Source organism: Opisthocomus hoazin, chromosome 6, assembly GCF_030867145.1.
Source record: "Opisthocomus hoazin isolate bOpiHoa1 chromosome 6, bOpiHoa1.hap1, whole genome shotgun sequence".
Taxonomy (NCBI): Eukaryota; Metazoa; Chordata; class Aves; order Opisthocomiformes; family Opisthocomidae; genus Opisthocomus; species Opisthocomus hoazin.
In genome coordinates this window covers 13,041,203-13,062,514 of record NC_134419.1, presented here as the reverse complement: position 1 = coordinate 13,062,514, position 21,312 = coordinate 13,041,203, and the positions used below count along the sequence as shown (strand labels likewise).

At 45.1% G+C, this 21,312-nt stretch overlaps 1 protein-coding gene across 14 annotated transcripts in view; it reads left to right on the top strand.

The window, feature by feature from the left end:
- Window positions 1–21,312, top strand: part of PTPRF (protein tyrosine phosphatase receptor type F) — a 391,478-nt gene that overhangs the window by 85,310 nt on the left and 284,856 nt on the right. For 13 of the 14 annotated variants that reach the window (XM_075424695.1, XM_075424691.1, XM_075424694.1 and 10 more), the window contains exon 2: window positions 8,951–9,031. The exons of the other annotated variant lie outside the window; for it this stretch is intronic. The gene's annotated coding sequence lies outside the window, so the exon portion shown is untranslated. The remainder of the gene's footprint in view (window positions 1–8,950; window positions 9,032–21,312) is intronic. 14 annotated transcript variants of the gene reach the window in all.

The window sequence follows — 21,312 nt, the reverse complement described above, 5'->3', positions numbered from 1 at the left end:
CATCAGCTGCACGAAGAGCTTCAGCCACATCGTGTTTTATCAAGCTCATGCCTGTCTTGGCCTACCAGTCTGGCTTGTCAGTGCTGCTGAAATAGAGAAAAGCCTTTAGTCTCTGAACAAGATGATGTGGCTGCTGCCCTTCAGTACTCAGCAAGAACTGTGGGCTGCGTATCGATGTGCACTTCTACCCCTGCAATGCAGATTTACGATTGTTCCTACTCCTTTAACAGTGTTGGGAATGGGGGTGGGATGTTCAGCTGTGCTTGGATGAAATGGTAGCATGTTAGTTGGATATAGCTGAAAAAAATTGCGTCCCTCTCCCTCCAGCAGTGTTGAGAAGATGAAGTCTTTGACTTCAGCACTGATTTTGCTGATCAATATACAAAGCACTGTAGGAATTACCTTGTTGTGGTAAAACTGTAGCAAGTAAAACACAGGCAGGGACCTTATGGGCGTCAGAAGTAAAATTCCAGGTCAAAGCTTGAGTTCGCGAAGGCGAAACGTTATGTCTACTGAATATCCCAGTTGAGTGCAAGGATGCATTTAAACCGACATCTTTGATTTGCAGCTCTGGCCGCTGGTGAACTCATATGAGAGGTTTTGATACACTTGACCTTATAGGCATCTGGGACATGAATTTTCCCCCTTGCCACAGGATCCTCAAAGAAAAAGCATATAAATAGTGTTCCTAGATTTCATACAGGTGGGAGTAGTGGAAGTGCATTTCTCCCTGGATATCCTTGTAATTTGTTCATCAATAGTAGTCATGCTTGGTGCTGTAGGTAAGAGATTGTTGAGAATTTGGAGTGTCTTAAGAAATATTGTGGCTTATGATCCGAGGTTAGTTTGCTTTGTGCCCGGAACTCACATTTCTGTGTTTGACCTGCTGCCACGAATGTACTGCCAAAACAACAGATAATCTTTTCCAAAACACTATGTCGTAGTTTAACCTGGCAGCTGGCAACTAAGCACTGCACAGCCGCTCGCTCACCCTTCCGCTTCCCCACAGCGGGATGGGAAGGAGAAATGGACAAACGCGGAAACTCGTGGGTTGAGATAAAGACGATTTAATAACGCAACAAAGGAAATGCTACTACTACTACTGATGAATATGCAAAACAATCTATATACAACACAGTTTTTCTCACCGCCTGATGACCGATGCACAGTCAGTCCCCGAGCAGCAGTAGCAGAACCCCGAACTTGCAGATTTTTGAGAATTTCACAAAACTCCCAAAAAAACCCTAACTCCTGGGAGAAGTTCAAACTCCTGGACAAGAGAGGATTTGAACCCATGGAAACGAGAAAGAGAAGATTCTGTCCCTCAGCCAACCCCCATTCATAAATGATGCCCATGGTATGGAATACTTCCGTTGGCCAGCCTGGGCTAGCTGCCTGGCTGTGCTCCCTCCCAGCTCTTGCACACCTGCTCATTAACTGAGTATGTGAGACTGGAGAAAGTCCTTGATTTCATAGCAACAGCTAAAAACATCGGTATTATCAACATTCTTCTGGTACTAAATCCAAAACACAGCAGCTACTGGCAGGAAAATTAACTCTATCCCAGCCAAAACCAGGACACACTTCCAAGAAACCAAACATGCATCAGCTCCTTTCCTTTTTTTTTTCCAAAAAGAAAGCTGTGGAAGATTAGGCAAAGACATGTGTTTTATTTTGGTAGTCCTGCTTTGGGTAAAAATGTCTTGGGTGTTTATGGTCTTTTGGATGGTGCCGAATGCTCATCTGCCTTCCATCTCAAAGGGGTCTGCAACTGGAAAGGTCACCAGCACATCAGGACGGAGATACTTAGTGCATCTCTCTGGTTATACTGGATCTTAATCACTTAAGCCAAGCACGAAATGCCAACTCCTCCAGCTCTAGAAATACTCATGTGACTCAGTATGGTAAAGGGCCTTGCAAATATTGGCCCAACGGTGTCAGAAGAAGGGACATGTTGTTTCTACAGCGGTGCTGTATGCTTTCTGACTTACTTAGCGTGTAAGGATTCTGCGTTGGATGGCTTGGAAACTCCAGGTCTGCTAGTTGGCATTCCTGTGGCAGTAGGCAGGAGCAGGGTTTCTTCTCGGCCACATGCCTAGGATTTTTCAAGTGCAGCCCTTTTGAGCACTTCTGAAGCACGTGGGATTCCTCTGTACAATCATGGCTTGGTTCTCCACGGTCTAACTGGCCCTTCATTTGAATCATGCATTTTGTTGTCTTTTGTGTTGTATAGACATTGAAGTCTGAAGTGATTGCTGAGCTGAGAGCTCCCTTGTGACCCCGCATTGCATTTTCCGTAGAGATAAACTGGCACTTGAAATCATAAAAGATCGATTTTTTTTTTTTTTTTTTTTTTTTTTCCAGTTATTCTGTCCTTCTGCCCAGCTCCATTTTACAGTTTGGAGAAGCCATAATATTCTTTAGATATCCATGGAGTTCTTGAATAAATTAATGTACAATTTGGGGAAACAAATTCACTTTGTAGTTTAGTATCAAAGCACAAGAGGCCTCAACACTAACCCTATCTGCATAGCTAAGACCAGCGTAGCTAAGACCAGCGTAGCTTAGACATGTGCAAATCAAATGTTTCTTCATCTTCTTAAATGAGTTTTCTGACTGATTTGCAGAATATCAGCTTGGTTCTTTATTATACAATATACAGTTTCTGCAAGCCAGATATTCACCAAAGGTAACATTAAACACTGAGCAAATAATTGTTTCCTGTCACACTGCATTAGTGACTGGGAAGAAAGTGTTTCCTAATCTGTGTTTGTGCAGAACTGAATACAGCTCTAGTGAAGCTTAACTTCAGCTTCAGCCATTCAAGACCCTAAGAAATTCAGCACCGTGTTTGTCAGTCACTGGGAAAATGACTTTAGACGTTCTTGTGTGCTTCTTGCCCTCCCACTTGTGAGTTTTATAAGCTTAGGAACTTCAACGTGAGGCTAACCAAACTCTTGGGAAATCCTGGTAGTCCTGGGCTTTTGCTGTCTGTAGGGAATATTGCAGAGATTTTTTTTCTGAGTTTTACCATAGCAAGACCTGGCCACAACTCTCCCATTCCGTATTTAAGAAGGACAAGGTTAAATTGTCGTGTGATTACATTTTCCAGCAAAACCTGCTCTTATTTTTCGCCTTAAATCTGTTATTTATTACTTGTTCTATTCTGTAGCTGTTTGGTAGAACTGACAGCATGATGCATAAAATCTTAAAAAACCTATTAAGAAGTATTCGGATTGGACTGTACCAGTGAAATTGTGCTGTGCACTTGGTAAGAAGAATCTGGTGTTGTAGAAAGGTATATTGAGTAGATCGTCTCTCCTCCCTGGGAAATGTTCAAGCTGGTGTCTGTGCCTTGGTGTCAAGTCCATCAGCTGTGGGGTAAGAACCTTTGTGCTGCATCTGCACTGAAAGGGCAGCACCGCTTCCTAGAACGATGGAAATGCCAGATCCTGGGTTTTGGAGCTTGAGTCTTCTGGCTGGCATCTGCAAGGAGGGTGCTTTGGGTTCATGTCTTCCAGTGGGCCGAAGTGTGAACCCTGGCTCAGGGAGTTAGTTCCATACCTGTTTTCATTTGTATTTGAATTCAGCAAGATAGAAGCTCATTCTCCCTCTGTGTCTCTGCTAGGCAGTGAACAGGCTGAGTGTTTCTAGAGGTCTTGAGGGGGGATCGAACATCCAGGGTTCACAGAGAGACCAAGACAGTACTTACTCTTTCATCTGTGTCACTTCTTCAGCCTGAAGTGTGCTACCAACTCGTGTGTTTTATCAGTACCCTGCCCAATTTCATCAATGCTCTGCCTGACTTCGTCATGTTATGAGTGATGCGTGTAATTAGGAGGAGGAGGAGGAAGGAACATGTTTGCCGTTGCGAGTGGGGAGGAGGAATCCTGTGTACCTGGCACTGGCTGTCTGCCTACACCTGTACCTCTTACCTGCAGAGAAAACGTTTGAGGGAGTGATCTAAAGAAATCCAGAGAAAATATAGCTTATAACAGCTTTCCTCTTGGCAGATGGAGATTTATTTATGCTGTAGGATGTGACAGGCAGTTCCTGGTGCCTCAGCTCTGTCTGAAGTGTGAGTGATCACTGGAAACGCTAGTGATTGTGTTAGAAGTTTTCCTTCCTCCAGTGGGGAGAGTGTTTGAGCTTGAACTCTCCCCTTGTTGAGATCTTTGATGTTTGGATCTTTAAAACCATTCTCCACTGCAAAGACCTACCAGTGCAGCCATCGTCCTTCCCTTCTGAGACGGGCTGGACCAGGCTCCCTTCAGAGGCCATTAAAGCTGCTCGTTTCATCCTCCAGAGAGGTCGACGGAGAAAGACAGAAGTAAGTAATTATTCCCCGCCTCTCCTCCCAGTAGTTGAGAGCTGTGGAAGTTGAAACATCATTAAATCTCCGAGTAGAATGGGGGGGCTGCAAGACTCCGCAGCCAGGGAGCCTGGTGGCACGCAGCAGAGGGGAGGGCTGAGTAACAGGTGGTATTTCGAAACTACGTGTGAATAACAATGCGCTGCTGGTAAGAAAACAAATCAGCCTTGCCTGCGAATGTTTACGATGATGACTTTCAACACTGCTTGGATTGCGCAGCCCTTTTCCAGCTGTGCCTCTCCGCTTGTGTCACAACATCTCACACCGGGGTGAAAACCTTCTCTGCGGTGCGGAGCCGTGCAGCGGGGCGGCCGCCAGCCGAGCAGCTCGGCGGAGCACAGGCTTTTAGGAGAATATTCTCACCATTTCCGTATTAGTGGGCCACTAGGTCCCAACATTTAAAGTGTTTTTTGCTGGTGGAGTAAGCCATGCAATTTAGCTTGAGATTTCATCCCATTAGGAGCCAAGCCATGCACGGAGATAATGCTATGTTTGAAGAGAAAGCAGGTGTTAAAGGTTGTTCTCCCTCTTAATGTTGTGTGCGAGTGTTTTACAGTAGATCAAACTTGCCTAATGTAATCTTCATAATGCTTTCATTTAAAATGCTCCCTGTGGTTTGTATGTGTGGAACTGAAAGAGCAGAATCTACTTTGTAGCTTGGTGGGGCGGGGTGTTCGATTGAACATATGTTCACACTGTCATTTGGGAAAGATAATAGGTTTTTAACCTCTGTCAGTGTTAGACTGAGGTATTTATGGAGCTCTATTAAAGCTGTGCCTAGGCAGCTAACCTTGTGATACAGGTTTTTCACAGTTTGCCATTTTCCTGTGATAAGTTGCGGCTTTTCTTGGCCTCTCGCAGTGCCTCTTGCTGTGTCAGCCAGCATGGGAGCTTACCAAGAAATGAGGAATTCCTTGCTGTTTGTCAGTGCTGCATGAAATGCTCATGGCTACTGGTATTGTCTGTTCAGTAAATACTGTCACGCAGATTGAAAAAGCAGCCTTGGAGAGCTCCGGAAAATACTCTTCCGGGCTTGACGCACGGAAACTGGAAAAAATGGTGGCGGCTGCACTTGTGCTTGCGGCTGCCGAGACATCCGGGTGCCGCGGTGGTGCTGAGCTGCTGCTGGCATCGCGGTGCCGCGGTGGTGCTGAGCTGCTGCCGGGCACGGCAGGGGCTGTGCAGCCCGACTGATGCTGCCTGCGGCAGGGATGCTGGGCAGCCTCCCGCTGCTCCTCTGGGCCGGGAGCCTCACCCGGGGAAGCTGTGTGTAATCTAGTGTGCCGGTACCCTGATGGTATGGTCTCTCTTCAGTCACTTGAGGCTTCGAACAACCTAAATTAGCATGATGGAGACTGCAGCGTGCTTCACAGAGGAGAGGTTATCTCCAGTGAACTGCCATTACCACTTTCGTCACTGTTGATTAAGTTTTTTTGTTAATGTTTAATCCTCAGCAGCAAATGCCTAATGTTTATATGCCCTCTTCCTGTATAAGCAGAACATCTGTTTCATAAAGTTGGCTATGACATCCAAAACTGAATCAGTGTAAAATTTTAAATATATGTGTCAGACAAACAGATGCAAAGGAATTCAGAGCGTAAGCGATCACTTCAGTGTGCACAGGTCCTGTTGTGGCAGGGGTTTCCAAGGGTCTTAAATTGCATATTAAACAGTGCTTGGTATGACTGAGAGTAATTTCTAGCCTCAGCTTAGAAGTCTTTGCTGTCTTACTATTTCCAGTGTAGAAAAGATAATTTTTTTTTTTTTTTTTTTGTGATGGCATGTTCCCCCTTGCTTTTCTAGCAGTAGTGCCATGGTGGTGTAGCTGAGAAGAGTTCACTTGAACTGCCCCTACTATGAAAACGCAAAATCTTACACTCTGGGGAGAAAGGAGTTTTTCGTGAAATACGTGCATGTGTTCGATGGATGACTGCAGCAGGGTGTGTGTGGAACTGTAGGAAATTCCATAAGGTTTCCAAAGAATAAATTGAAAAGAAGTGTCTAAAATGTGATTAACAATTAGCAGCAGAGACTGATATATTTAGGGAAGGATATTAATGTAGATTGTTGACTTACAGATATTTCGAGCTTTTTTATGCATTTATTAGTGTTGCCATTTAAGTAGCTTAAGTATCCTTCTCTGTATACAATGTGTCCTGGGATTTAACAAACTACTTACTCGGGAATGGATTCCACTCAGGCGTGATTTGGCATTCTTGCAACAAAGACTAGCCGATGAAGAGTGTGACAAGAGCCAGTACTGAAATGATCATCGTGGTAGCCGTTGGGGAAGGGAGAAAACAGATGTATGAGATGTACCTACTGTTCATTTAGTGTGTAAGTCTTGGTCATGGTCATCAAGGTGGATGCATGCATGCCTAAAAGAGGGCTTTCCTGAAATCCCAGGGAGCTTGGCAGTAGGTGACGGGGTGCTTCTCTAAAATTCTGGCCTGAGGGATGGAGACTGACAGTGTGGGACAGCTGAAGGCTGGAGTCAGTGACCTGACACTGAGGGAGAGATGCTGGGGTAGAAAACTGGGACCCTGTATGAGGGGGGGGGCAAAAGCTTATGACATGTTGTAGACAAGGGAGCTTGCAGGGACAGAAAAAAGAGACAACATTGTCAAAGTTATGAAGAATGGATTGAGGAGAATTGTGCTTAGATATTGGCAGGGTAAGACTTCCAGGTTTCAAACAGCAACATGCTCTGAATGACTACAGCGAACGCTGCCAGTGTGTACCAGAAGTAAATATAGTAGAGCAAGCACTGCTACAGAGTCATTGAAGTCAATGCTGCATAACATAAAATTGCATAAGATATTTGTTTGTGAAGGTTATTAGAGCACAGTTTTAAATGGATCCGAGTCCTTGGAAAGGTGAGTGTCTTCTGGTTCCCTGGGCTGAGGTTTCCAATAAGTCCCAGTCTGATCTGGCAGCAGAAGGGATGACCTGGCTGCTCCCCTCCTGCCAGCTCTGACGCTCGTCTGACCAGCTCCTGAGCTGCTCCCACTCACTGTGCCAGGAGGAGGGGAACTGCACTCTCTCCCCAGAAACGAAAAAAAGCAAGCAAATTTTTGTTGTCCCAGTTGGCTCGGGCTATGAGGGGGTGAGAGAGCGTCTCTGAGGGTCCGTGGATGAGAGGACAGGCAGAGGTATCCATAGGTCTCCGAGAGGTGCGTGAGTGAGAGGACAGGCGGGGGTGTCCGTAAGTGGTGGGGCAGCGGGGCCGGCTGCCTCCCACCCCTGATCCCCCTCGGAGCTGGGGCGAGCCAGCAGCGTTCCTCCCCGCTCCTCCAAGGATGCAGTTGGTGCATGACGCAGCAACTGTCAGACCTGGACTTAGGGCACTGCCGCACTCTGAAAGAGTACTGAAACTGTTTATGAAATGAGTGCTTTGTAAATGATAAAGACTAAATAACACATCCTATGCATTTGCATAAGTTTGAATCACTTATTCTTCTGAGGGCTGTAGTCATTTGGCTCATGTTAAAGAACGCTTAACGGTGTAATTGAGCTCAAGCCGACGGTTGCCGAGCTGAGTTGTTGCTGAGAGAGAGGGTGTGTTTTTTGGGGAGACTGTGTGTGTTCCCTGTAACGTCCCCGGCACCGTGGAGCGGTGCCCAGCGGGCTCGAAGCACTGCGGGTGGGACAGGTGGGAGGGACGGTCAGGGCTGCGAGGGGTCCAGTTGTCTTTCCAAAAGAGCTAGAGACCTGGAGCCGTGGAAGCGGGACGCATCTCCGTGCTGATAGCATGTAGGGTCATGACCTTAGCAGAGGCACTAGTGAAAAAAACTTTTGCTCTGAGCTGGGTGGGATGGAGAGTGTTACCAGCTGGAAATACTGGAGAAACACATCTTTACCTTGCGCAGTGACAAGGTGACGGTGAGCCGCAGGGATGGCGCTGGGCAGAAGGCGGTGAAGCGGGGTACTGGAGGAAGTAAGTCATCTCGAGGACTGGGAGTCAGCTGAGAGCAAACTCCAAGAACCTGCTTGGTCTGAGTGGTGAAACGAGCCCTGACAGGGAGGTGGTGTAATTCATTTTTATCATCGGGGAAATAAGCTTCAGGGATAGGGAAAAGCTGTTTAAGCTGGTGGATCAATGTTGGCATGAAAACAAATGGATAAAAGCTGTTCAGGAATAAATGCTAGGCTGAAAATTAGAAGTTTTTTAACTATTGGAGGAACTCAGTTGTGTAGTAGGGATCGGAGACGGAGGCTGAGGAAGAGTGTTGTCAGTATGTTGGGGTCCGTCGCTGTGATCGGGGTACTTGGACGTGATGCTTGTAATGGAGAGCCTGAGCTGGTGGTCTGTGAAGGCAGCGCCTTGCCCATCTGCATCTGGGTGTGGTGGGGGATTATCACGACGGCATCGTGTCCAAGTAGGAAAGGGGAAACTGTCCCTTGCTGTCACACTTTTAAAAGTGGCTGGATGAGAACATGTGCTGAACGGAACCACTTCTTCCCCAGGATGGAGAATTCGTGTCATTAAGTGACATTTTAACCTTTACTTTACATTTAGTCTATGAATGTCTGTCCTCTTATGGTCATTTATGACACATGTTTATTTTTTTTTCCTAGGTATTTTTATGGCCTCTGTCACAGTGGTGTCTCAGTGTCTCCAAGGCATTTATGGATTTATTCTGAGAACGTTCCTGTGAGGTAGGGAAATGTTCTCACCTTTGTTTTACAGACTGGGAACGAAGGCACAGGGAACTGGGAACTGAGGCTCTCTTTCTCTCTTTCTCTTTCTGTCTCTCTCTCTTTCTATCTCTGTCTTTGTCTCTTCCCTTTCCCCCTGCCCCTGGTCTGAGTTTTAATAGAAACAATCTGCAAGGGGCTGGGAGGACGGGTGGAAAATATGATTAGGGTTACTGGTGTCCTTTTTTTAACATTGTTACTTACGAGTTGAAATGCCTTTCTAAAAATATCAGCAGATCTGTTTATGTTAAATGATTAACATATTTAGACTTTCAACAGATAAGCTGTCATGCTTTTTTGACTCAGTAACTCCTTTATCCTACCTGCCTAGGCTTGTGGCTGTTGAATTCTTACCCTGCCTAAGCTAATGCCATCCCAATCACCTAAAGCAATGCCAAGAATTTCATCACCCATGCAAAGATCTGGTTCATGTCAAGACAAGTGTAAAGTTTCTCAAGCATGTTTATGTATAATTACTGTTTAACTTTATTTTTCAAAAGTCTTTCCAAGCCAGCTAAAATGTTCAGCTTTGAGCTCTCAAATTCTCCCAGAAATTTTATTTCAGTGCCTGATTAGTGATGCTGATCCTTTTAAAAAGTATTGCAAAGTTCCTGACACATGTGCGCGCACTGAATTACAATTTACATCATAAAATCAAATATCATGAATAACGGCTTGAAAAACGCCTTCCCCCCCTCCTCCTTCAAGGAAGAAATTTTTAAGATAGATCTCCCTTGAGCCCTTCTTTCCCTTCAAGTTGGTATTTAAAGTGTGACTTTAACTGCTTAAGGAATTTTCTTAGAGCTATGGCAACATTACAAATTACAAAGACACCAGCAGGCTTGCGCAATTCAGTATTTTTATTGTATATTAAAATAAGCAACATTATTAAAATGATAACATTGCAAAGAAATATTTAATGCCATCTTTCTAATTTCGCAGTCTGTAAAATACACACATTGGATTACATTTATGCTCTTTATTTATGTATATTACATGTCTTTGTGTCCCCAAAAATGAAGCCCTAATGACTCACGAACTGTCTCAAAGTGTACTAAATAAGATTAAAGAGCTGGCCAGTGACCTTAACAGTCAATTAGGCTATTCATTACTCAGCCCAGTATTTGTGGAGTGGAGAAGGGAAGCGAAAACTCATTAGCTAAGATGCTGATGCCCAAAACAAACAAGATTTCTCTAAACCCAGGAACTGGTCTTGGCGCTTAAGTGGAGATCGAAGCGCTTACAGTAGGTATGTCCTTGCGCATGTGTGTTTGAAAGTACTGCTGGTGTGGTCCTGGCGAGCGGAGAACAGCCTGCTAGTGAGCTTTTGGGTTCAGAGCCTATTGGAATAGATCCTGCCAGGTGTGGGTGATGTTGGGTCAGGCAATGGCAGGTGCTGTAGGAGATGGTGCTTGGGGTGGGGTGTGTCATCTGAGAAGCTGTGCAAAGATGGCATGAATGGAAGGGCCAAATGCAGAAACCTCCTGTTGTTTCAGAGAAACAGCAAAGCAGGGAAGAAGGTCTTGGCAGGGTATACTGCATGCTTGGTTTTCCTCAAAGGTGAGCCCAGGGTTGGCAGGATTGCCCTCAGAGGCACGCAGGGATGTGAGCAGAAAGGCCTTGGGCTGCTGCTGTGCCCACTGAGGAGCAGAGTTTGAAGGCAGTGCCCACCTCTCCCGCAGCCCAGCAGAGAGGAGGTGAGGGGGTGCCGCGCACTCAGAGGTACAGCCAGGTCAGAGCCCCTGCTCCCCGCCAGCTCGCCTGGCCCTTGGAGCGTCACGGGCCCATGGAGGAGTCATCGGCGTGAAACCGGGCTGGCGGTGGGCAGCAAGCTGAGCGCATGGCAGTGCGGGGTTGGCTCGGTGAGATGCAGAGACAAGCACTGACAGTATCTGAGTTACGGGAAAGTCTCTGTCATCTTCAGGACGACATTTCTGAACTAACCGCCTGCATGTAGTTTGGTACTGTGTTCAGAGGCATCTTAGAGCAGTCCTGGGTTGGAGACGGCCACCCCCCTGGAAGGACGCTGCGTGGTGACAGAACTGAGCCCAGAGCGGTGACGAGGTTACACGGAAGCTGAGCTGGCAGCTTAGGCATGCTGCTCCTCAGCCGAACAGGGGTCCTTGAGGGCTGCTCAGTTTTACAGCGCTTCTTTTCTGGTATGTGCAGTTACGTGTGCTGTCAGCTGACCCTGAGAAGTTCTGCTGTTGTTCTTAATGTAAACTCAGGTTGTAGGAAGTAAAAGGTGACAGACTCGGTCCATACAAAGTGTATCTGAAAGGACAATTTGAGTGGCATGCAATAACGTCTTTTAAAGTAAATCAATTTTTTTAGAACATAAATTGGGCAAGAATCTCCCTGATCTAGGTCATAGTTTATCTGTAGGGTTTTCTTATAAAATAATTTACTTAGTAAAGTCCGTCTGATTTGGGGGGAGGGAGCAGGGGAACTTGGGAAAAAAGTGTGCTTTTGGTGTTCAGATGAATGGGAGAAGAAAGAAAGGAAGCCTTTTCAATCACGTCAGGCTGTATCTGAAGGAACAAGGAATGATGTTACAGGAGAACCCCTGAAGATAAACTGTAACCTAGATTAGCAGAATACAGATTAAGTTTTCAGGAGTTTGGAGACTGTAGTGCATCCTGAAGCAGTCTTTTGACATTCATTTAAACTAAAATTATTGTATGGTTGCTCTTTCAGGGATAGACAAAAATACATAAAATTTCCATTTGAATGTTACAGTCCTGAAGTTAATACATTTATTGAAGTGAAGACTGCTTGAAAAGATCAAAAAACGCCAAACTCAGGATTTTCAGTTTGAACTGGCTATTTCTAGGGAAATATTATGTATCCATGGGATTATGGTTTGGGGGATTTTTGTATGTGCAATGTTACCACTTAAAGCTGGACACTGGAATCGCAGTTAACTGAAGCTTCTGCACCATTAGTTTTCTCCATGCTGACTTTGAAGTACAAGACAGTTGTCATCAGGTCACACTGTCCTCTTCTAATTCTTTAAATATTTTTATCTTTCAATTTATTTGCATTTTGGAAGATGTGTTGTGATACCATGCTCGAATTTAAGGGCTGTTTTCTTTAATATGGGTTATTTATTTCTACAAAACATTGACACAAAGCGTATGTGATTCAGAGTGATTGCAATATGTGTTCATGCCACGTTGGCTGGTACATATTAATACTTAATGCAGAACAGCGAGTTAACCCGTTACGTTTCGGTGTAACATGGTGAACAGTGTTTTCTGGCTGTATTTAAATGACAGCCTCAAAAGGGCATTGACTGAATTTGGTGGCGTAGCTCAGCATTCTTTATGTATGGCTGTATATGGTTTTTTGGACTTAGAGTCTTTACAGGTCCTTTTATCTTACAAATGAGTGGAGTGCTTTAATATATTGGTGCCCTTTGGGCACGGCTGCTGGCCACTTACCTGGTCTCACTGGTGTGTGTTGGAGAACGCGTGTGGAGAGGGAAGGGTGGGGTTTAGCGCTCTGAATCCAGACTAGTTAAATTCTCCTTTGAAGGTGTATGCTTTAGCTGTCTACAGGGATATATGTTTTCAAAAGTGTATTTATGAGAAAGAGCACCGTCAGAAGCTGGAGATGTTACAAGATTTAACCATATTTGCAAAATTGAACATGAGCGTTTGCCCTCTGGTCTTTTTAATTTCCTTTTCTATTATATAATCAGCAGATTGGTAGGTGGCTTTTGTTTTGTCACTTTACCTATTAAGTTAATTCAGCTCTCTGAGGGTTATGCAATGAAGGTAGGATCACCATAACTGGCAACGTAACATTGTCATCTCCCAGAGTCAGCAGTTGCTTGCGCTCTGGCGCAGTGGATTTGAATGGCTGCCACGCCGTGTGTCTGTTTTCTAAACCAGAGACAAGTGCTGAACTCGTTCAAAATACGTGCTACAGAAGTTAATGTGCATAAGGAGTTTTGGTACTGAGATCTCCTTTGAGGTTACATTTAACTCTAATTAGCTGGGTTTTGTTCTCTCTACTCTTAGCCTGGGCTTGGCTGAACCCCTGCAGTATTGGTTAGGCTCCTGATTAGAAGCAGAGCCCAGCAGGATGGCGGGTTAAAAACCAGGCGCCTGTGACGGTGCCGGGGCTCCCGGGGCTGCCTTCTGCGGGACCCCCGGCACTGTGCCGGGCGGGAGCACCGCCTGCACCGTTCCGGGGCAGAGCACCGCGCGGATGCGCGTCCTGTCGTGCTCTCAGGCAAAGCGGTGGATTTCTAAAGAGAGTCGGAGTAGTGAGGTTTGCCAAGATGTGGCTGAGCAATCGCAAGATAGCATACTCCTCTGGCTAAAACAGAGCCTGAATTTTCCTGCTACGAAAGCAGGGAACAGCAGCAGAGAAGACTTTTCACGAGTCTGGTTTTTCTGTTCATACCTTCTTTCTATTTGTCATTAGCTCAAGCATAATTCCCAAGGATTCTGCTAATTGTGGTCTGTTTTTCAGGGGAGGCAGGCAGCTAGACAGGGATTACTGACGGTTGCATTTATCGTAAGAACAAGTACAAGCATACATGGATTGGAAATACTGGGTGGCTTTTTTGGGCCTGGCAGTGTTGGAAATCAAGCTTTGTTATTATGTCCAGTAAAGCAGGTTTCACTGAAAGCTGATGACAGTATTTTGTGAGAGAAGGTTTTCACTGTATCACTCTGGAAGAAAATACTCAGAGATGATATTCAAGAGCAGACTGCTGTATTTTGTGTAACTGGAAGAATGTATGGATTTGTTGCATTTTCATCACAGCTAGCAAAACAATTTTTTTCTTTTTTTTTGACTAGTAGTAGGGTTTTAGTCTTGCAAAAGGATTTTCTAGGTAGAAACATCAGGTAAAGTGAATTCTGGATTTAAACGCTGGAGGGCAGGGGGGAAACCACCACCCAGCAGGTTTTGAGTGTTCATCGTTTCCTGAAAATTGGACCTTTTAAAGTATTTCAGGTTGGGTACACTAGAAATTGAGGCATTGAGATCGCTAACTGCTTTTGAGAATGAGAGCCAGAATCTCCATTAACGTTGCCTCTGCTGCCTAGGGAATCACAGAGCAGAGACTGATGTGTCTTTGAGGATGGAAATGGAGCAGTTTAAGAAGTTACTGTGCTTTGGCTGAGTTGTGGTAACAGCACACAACTGTGTCTGGTTCGTTTTGCTGAAAAACAAAATGAAAATCACAGAGGATGATCTAAGGCTGTCTGTTTTGCTTTGCATAGAAGCAGACTAGCTGTGCTCGTGTAAGAAGTTACCATCTCTCGGCTACGAGGATGGTAATTTCCAGTTGATGAAAGGAAAATTGTAGTTAGAACAGGTGGGTGCATTAAAATCATAACGTGCTTCAAGATACCTGCCTGTGTTCACAGAGAAGCGGGACTTGCTGTGCTGGTTTGGACGAGTGGTCAGTCTGATTGGGTACCCTACCCCTGGCAATGATCAGTGCTAGATAACGAAGGCGATGGTACAGGAAATCATGCATTTGATTATCAAATGTTTCATCTGCTGGAGAAGTGTTGGCTTTTTTTCATGTATCAAACCAAACCAGGCTGGTTTAGTCACTGGAAGTGTCCCTTCTGAAATGCAGTTAGATTTACCTTTAAATCTTCCTTTGCAGACAAGGAGTTTATTGACACTTCTTAATGTTTTCCTTTCAGACATCTCAGCTGAGGGTCGATCTAAGGCATATGCAGTTTTTAATCTGACTTGGTTTTTATTTTTTTTTATAAAATATTTTTCTGCATCTCCAAAAAGCCAGAGTCATAGTAGATGAATAGTCTGAGGGCTTTTTTGCTAGCATTATAGCTGAAAGATAAAATATTAAATAGGTTTCATGTATTTATTGTATTGCTTGAGTGTGTCTTCCCATTAATTAAAATTAATTTAAACAAGGTGATAGGAGTAAAGTGCAGAGTCGGAAAAGGATAGATCAGAAGAAGCAGATAAGATAGGTGCATTCAAATAGTCGGAGCCTGATGAAATTTGCCCTAGGGTACATCAGCAACTAGCCAAGCAACCTTTGAACTGTTTACAATTATCTTTTAGAAATTGTGAAGAGCAAGAGAGGTCTTGGAGGACTGAAAAAGGCAAATGCGCTACTGCCTTTGAAAAAGGGAGATCCAGGGAATTACAGATTAGTTAGTCTAACTGCGATGCTTAGAGCATTGAAAGAAAATTTTTCATCAGTTTCTAGGAATCTAGAGGGTAAGATGATGATAGGAACTGGGGGGAGCAGTACCTGTGGTGTTACATTGACTTCAACAACTTTTGACATAACCTCATGTGGCATTTCTGTGGAATAGGGAATTATATGTATTTAGTTATACAGCAAACAAATAACTGTTTAAAGACCATGTCTGAAGAGTAGTTACCTATAACTTGCTGTGAAAATCAGGGGAAGAAGGGGGGTGGCATGAGGAACTGTGTGAATACACCCCTGTTTGTCTTGGGCTGAGCCTTATTTGCTGTTCTCTTTACTGATGTGGACAAGGGAATATTCACTAAATCTGCAAGTAAGCCCAAACTGAGAGGGACTCAAGCGTTGTGAAGCATGATTCAGAATTAGGTGGCGATGGTAGATGGAGAAAACCTTTGGAAATCTGCAGCTTATAACTTCGTGAGCTGAAATGAGGAGGTACAGAATGGTGAGGGCATGGCTAGGCTGCACAGCCATGGAAGAGCGCTTTGGAACATGTGCTGGATCACCACCTATGCACAAGCTGACAGTTGCCGAGAGGACAGCCTCCCCCTGGAGTGGGTTAAGAGGACTGTCATTAAAGGTAATGGTTCTGCCATGGTCAGTGTTGCTCAGGCCCTAGACGTGAAGCTGTGTCCAGCTGCAAGGACGGTACATCAGGGAGCGTGGGTTGACTGAGGGCATCTCCAGATGTGACTGTGGTCTGGAGGACAGTTGAGACGTGGAGGGTGGTGGAGCTGCATCAGAGCAGCCTGTGGATGAGGAGGCTGGGTGATTGGCTGCTGTCTCGGTCAAGGGATGGACAAGAGGTTCTTCCAGTTGATGGCAAGGCTGTAGCTTGGATTCTGCCAGTGATCACAAGCATACAAAAGGCATCAACAAGACAAGAAAGGCGCCAAAAACTGGAGCAAATCGGGCAGAGGACTGCGAGGCTAGCTGGGGACTGGAGCAGGAGGTGTGCAAGTGGGGGCCAAGGGCACAGTGTTTCCCGGGCCTGGGGGAGGGAGGGTCTGACCATGGTCACCCACCCCGAGTGGGTGGCTGGGTTGATGACAGTGTCCGGCTCTGTGAGGGGGAGCACAGAGGAAGAAGAAGAGACAAAGTTCACACGATGCAGCAAGGGAAGTTCCAAAAGTTCCACCTGAGAGTGGAAGAGCACTGGAATAAGGGTCCAAAGAGCTTGTGGCACTTCCATCTTTGGAGGTACTCAAAAATCAGCTGGGCAAGGCTCTGGGCAACGTGGTCTGACTTAAGAGTTAGCCCTGCTTTGAGCAGGAGCTTGGACTAGGGACCTGCAGAAGGTCCTTCCCACCTGCGTTATTCTGAGGTTCAGTAAACTACTTCCATCTCTTCTTTAGAGGATGGAATTTTTGAATGATAGGTATCTCAGGTCAGTGGCAGTGCTTCTCCAGGTAATGTTAATCAACAGTTCAGAAGGGCCAGGTACTACTGAGATTGCTTCCCTTAGAGTAACATCTCTTAATAACGTAAAAATGTTTGTTTTCTCAATCAGGCTTCAAGAGGAAACACTGTAATCAAATGTTTGAATTTCTCCAGTGCTTCAGCATTTTCTTTTGTTAGAAACACCAGTGTGTTTTCTAGGATACAGGTGTTTAAATTCATAGCCTTTAAGAAACCTTTGCATCAAGCACATGGATTGGATTGGATTGGGTGCTCAAAGGTGATTATTGCCTTGTAGTATAATAAATGTGTACCTAATCAGAGAAGCTGATTATTTTCCATCACAATAAATAGAAAACATGTGATCAGTGACTTCAGCATCAATTTCTTCTTAGTGTTTTGCAAAAGTAATAGCTGTGAGCTTGTAATAGTGATATGCAATCTCCAGCATGCAGTGGTTAAATATTAATATACATTGGCTGTGTTTAAAGATCAAGAATATGGCTCTTAGGTAATGAAACGTTAACTCTCTCTTAAGCTCCATGAAGTTTTGTAAGGTGGCTTCTAGAAGGGGAGTGTGTTGCCGTTTGGAGCAGTGGTCCATTGCATAAACCATAGCAACAATTCAGTGCAATTATTTTTCTGGGTTAGAATATTGAGAAATTGACACTAACATTTCCGTCGAGGTCTGATTTAATCACTTAAAAACATAGCCAGGCTGCTTGACAGGTGACCACATAAAGCATTCCCAGAGACTAATGGTCTGTCTTGCTCATCTGTCCCCATTTCCTTAATCACGCTGATGGTTTTTTTTTGTTTTGGTTTGGTTTTGAACCGGTGCCATTAAGCTGATGAAGCCACCTTGTTCAGAGGCGCGGTGGTCGAGGGGTTATTTCCCGTGATAGCCGTGACTGTCTGCAGGGTCACCTAGTTACGGAGCTGCCCCATCCCGCCTGCTGGGGCAGTGTCTCCTGGCACTTGCACGGTGGCATGGAGACCATATATGTAATCTTGGTTAATTGTGTTAGATATTTGTTCTCCTTGTTTAATGTTTGTTAAAAGCTTGAAAATGGAGTCGCTACAGTGTGAAATTTTATGGTGTCCAGGTTTGAAATGGCCCCGCTTATCTTGTTGACTTTCTTCCAAGCTGTTTCTTGTGCTGGTTCTGCTTTGCTGGCCAGCACGCAGGAGTGGCAGGCGGGACTTTCTCCAGAGTTTTGCTTGACAGTCATTAACTCCAGATGGCAAATACCATTTTATGCTGTTGTAAAAGGTATTTTGTTCAAATGAAGTTGTGTTTCACATGCAGTGGTGTTGGGTGTTTTGGAAGTTTCAATTTATCCGTTTATCTCAGGAGCACGAATTACTGGTGTTGCTGGAGTCGGAGACCCTAGCTGATGTGGTACACAAAGAAGAAGGGCTGATAAAACGTACACTACAGATGTTATGACAAGAATGTCATATTTTTTTGCTGGATAGCAGAGTGACTGATTGGCTGTAGACATTCCTGACGCCGCCTGACAGAAAGGGTTATTTTATCTGAAAACAGTGCAGTTACAGATGAGAGAGCTCCTGAAAAACATCACTCACTTTTAGTAGCGACATACATCACTTCCTAATTATGGGTGCTTTCAGGTGGAGAAACAAGTTCTTTCCATTGCTCCTCAGGAGCTTTTCTTGTCACTGCAGCAGCAGCGTAGGGTTAAAGTCGGTCCTTTATCCTGAGGCAGAGGGACCCGTGGATTAAATTAACGCACATAGGTGTCTGTATGTGTTAGATGAGTATCACGCTGTTACAGGAATGGCAATGGCCAGTGACTGTGGAGAGTGAGTAACTCTTTGTAGATTAATCACCTGCTTTGAAGCAGGGAAGATCTGTTAAACTTTTTGGTTTGGAAGTTGGGAGTTTTCGTTGTCCGTTGGAAAGCTGAATCAGATCAGAGCAAGTCATGAGTCCAGTGAAGAGAGAAACCTGTGATACCTGTTCAGAAACATGAGAGTGTCTCTGGATCTCTCTCTTTCAGCACGTGCTTACTTTTGGCAGCAGGAGCGCAGCTCCCCTGGACATCCCTGGAGCTGCTGTGGCCAGTGGAGCCTTCGTCCCCAGTCCCTGCCTGCTGCTGCTGTCAGGTACGGGAGAGGGCAGGGGCTCTCAGTGCCTCCTGGCAGAGCTGCCTGCTCGCCGCAGGGGCTGGGAAAGAGCCTCCACAGCACAAAAACTTAGAGTGGGGTTTTTCCAAAATCCTCAATTGGCTCGACTTTTTCCAGTCGAATTTGTTGGTCCAGGTGCTGTGCCATACACTTCTTTTGGAAAGCCATATACATTTTTGGGAAAGCATATACATTTCCAGTGCAGTCCCTCGCACTGCCTAGAGATCCGGTGCCGATTCCAAACCCTCTGCTGCTTCCTGGCACCAGAGCAGATGTTGGCAGCTGCGCCCATTATACAATGGCCTAATTGATTGGAAGTGTCGTGTCTGCGGGAGCCCTTTGCATGGCTGGGTGTCTTGCACTTTGGTTTGCTTCAGCCCATCTTCTGTGTGGGGCTTGGATTATCTAGGCACTTAAGGAATTTATTTGCATTTGCAGTACTAAATAATTCTCTTCTCGTAGTCTTACAGTAAGAGCAGGGCTCTCTGTGTGCTACTGTTTACATATGGATAAAAATAACAAGTTGGTTGGAGCATTGTTTGTTTTTATGTATAGTTATGCTGTGCGCTCCACCCATGAGTGTGTGCGTCTGCCTAGATTTCTTTGTATTTGCTTTGTGCAGCCCGTCAGTCAGACCACAGGTATGGAGACGCTGAGGATACCATGGCGATAGGGTCAGCGTAGGTGCCTGTGTACGTGGTGTGGTCAGGCAGGAATAAATGAGCATTTTCAAAATTGTTGTTTTGATTCCAATGACTCTGCAGATGGGAAAGTATTTACTGTTGCTGAAATGATCTGTGGTGCCGTGCTGCCTGCTTCCCTTTGAAGAGGACGTGCCTTGCAGCCCTTCCCTGGCTGCTGGTAATAGCAGCAATTAAGCACACCTGGTAATGACAGCAGACCTGGTGCACCTTCTGCTGCGGAGGACACTGGTGTCCCGAGGTTGGGAGTGCCCATTGCTATTGCATACAAGCCCTCAATTTAAATGCAGGCTCAAGGCTGAAACCACAGCCTGTAGGTAAGGTGAGGGTGGGTGGCTCTGTTCCCTGAGTACATCCCTGGCTTCCTCCTGGGAAGTGGAAGCAGAGCAGCCGATGTCCTGTTGAACTGAGTTGGCATTTTATTGTTTCACTTTTGTCCTTTATTTTGTACCGCTAAAGCAGGGCCTCTTCTTTGCAAGAAGACCCAAAGGTACCGCCTGTTACCTCTGGTAGAAAGAGGGAGTCCAGATGAGATGAAGGTAGTTTAAAACCAGAGTGTAGCCTTGGTGATGCTGCCATCGCCAGACTTGCCAACGCTTCAGTGGCCAACACCCCAGGCGCTGGCTGAGGGTGAGGGTTGCCCCTGAGCTGGAGCTTCAGAGCTATGGAAACAGCTCTGGACATCAAAGACCTTGAGTAAAAACCCCAAACATTACTGAAGTTCTAGAGAAAGAAGTGAATTGCACTGATGGCGAAGTTTGTTTTCCTGAAAGTATGAACCAAGGCTTAGTTTACTGGGGGGGAACACCCCAAAACCTGAAATACCCCATGCCCACTTTTTTGATATCTGAGAGAATGAAGCGGATCATTATCCATCAACTCCCCAAAGACTAATTTGTGGGGAAGGTGGTGCCAGAGCAGTGGCTTTTGCAGGGGAAGTGTGGGAGAGCCCGTCTGTCAATATTGTTCTTGCTGCTTTTCCAATGCTTTTCCAAATTGATGGTCTGGGAGTTGTCTCTGCTGCAGGTAAAGCCGGTTTCAGGCCCTTGTGTGCTGATATTTCATTGAAGTGAGACATGAACGCTCCAGGGGAAAAAGGCATTGTGAGATAAAGGGCTCTGATACATGCGTATGGCTTAAATGTCATCTTACAAAAAAAGAGATAAAGCAGGTGTTAATTGTAAAACTGTACTTCGTGTACATTTTTTCTTATTAAAGTTATTTCATCTAATTCAGCGTATCTGAACACATACGACTGCTGTGTTTATCCATCCCAAAAATGTTTCTTTGAAACAGTTTCGTGATTATGCAAACACATAGTTTTAATAGAAGAGAGAGTAGATTTAGTAGTCCCTGATTAGAGAGAATATTTTCTGCAAGATTGAGAGTCTGAAGTAACAGTCGATTTTATCATTTGTTGTGAAGGAGAGAATTGCAGGTACACATTTTCCTCAAGCATTAGATAAGTGGTCTGACTGGACTAACAATTTTAATCTGTTTTAATGATGTTTTTCCAATATGAAAGGGGCCAAGAGATGCAGAAGTCTAAAGGTCTGCTGGTAATTGTCGAAGTGATGGGAGTTGTTCACAGAACGTACAGTGACTGGATGGTTGCCTCTCGCTGAGAGCGTATACGCGACCCTTGTTCTTGGTTTAAAGTATGATTAAGGAATACGTGCCTCTGTTTATTTAAAAACAATAAAACCATCCCATTTGCAGACTGTGAGGTATTTAGGGATGGCAGATATGGACGAAGTGTTTTGGTGAGTGCCGAT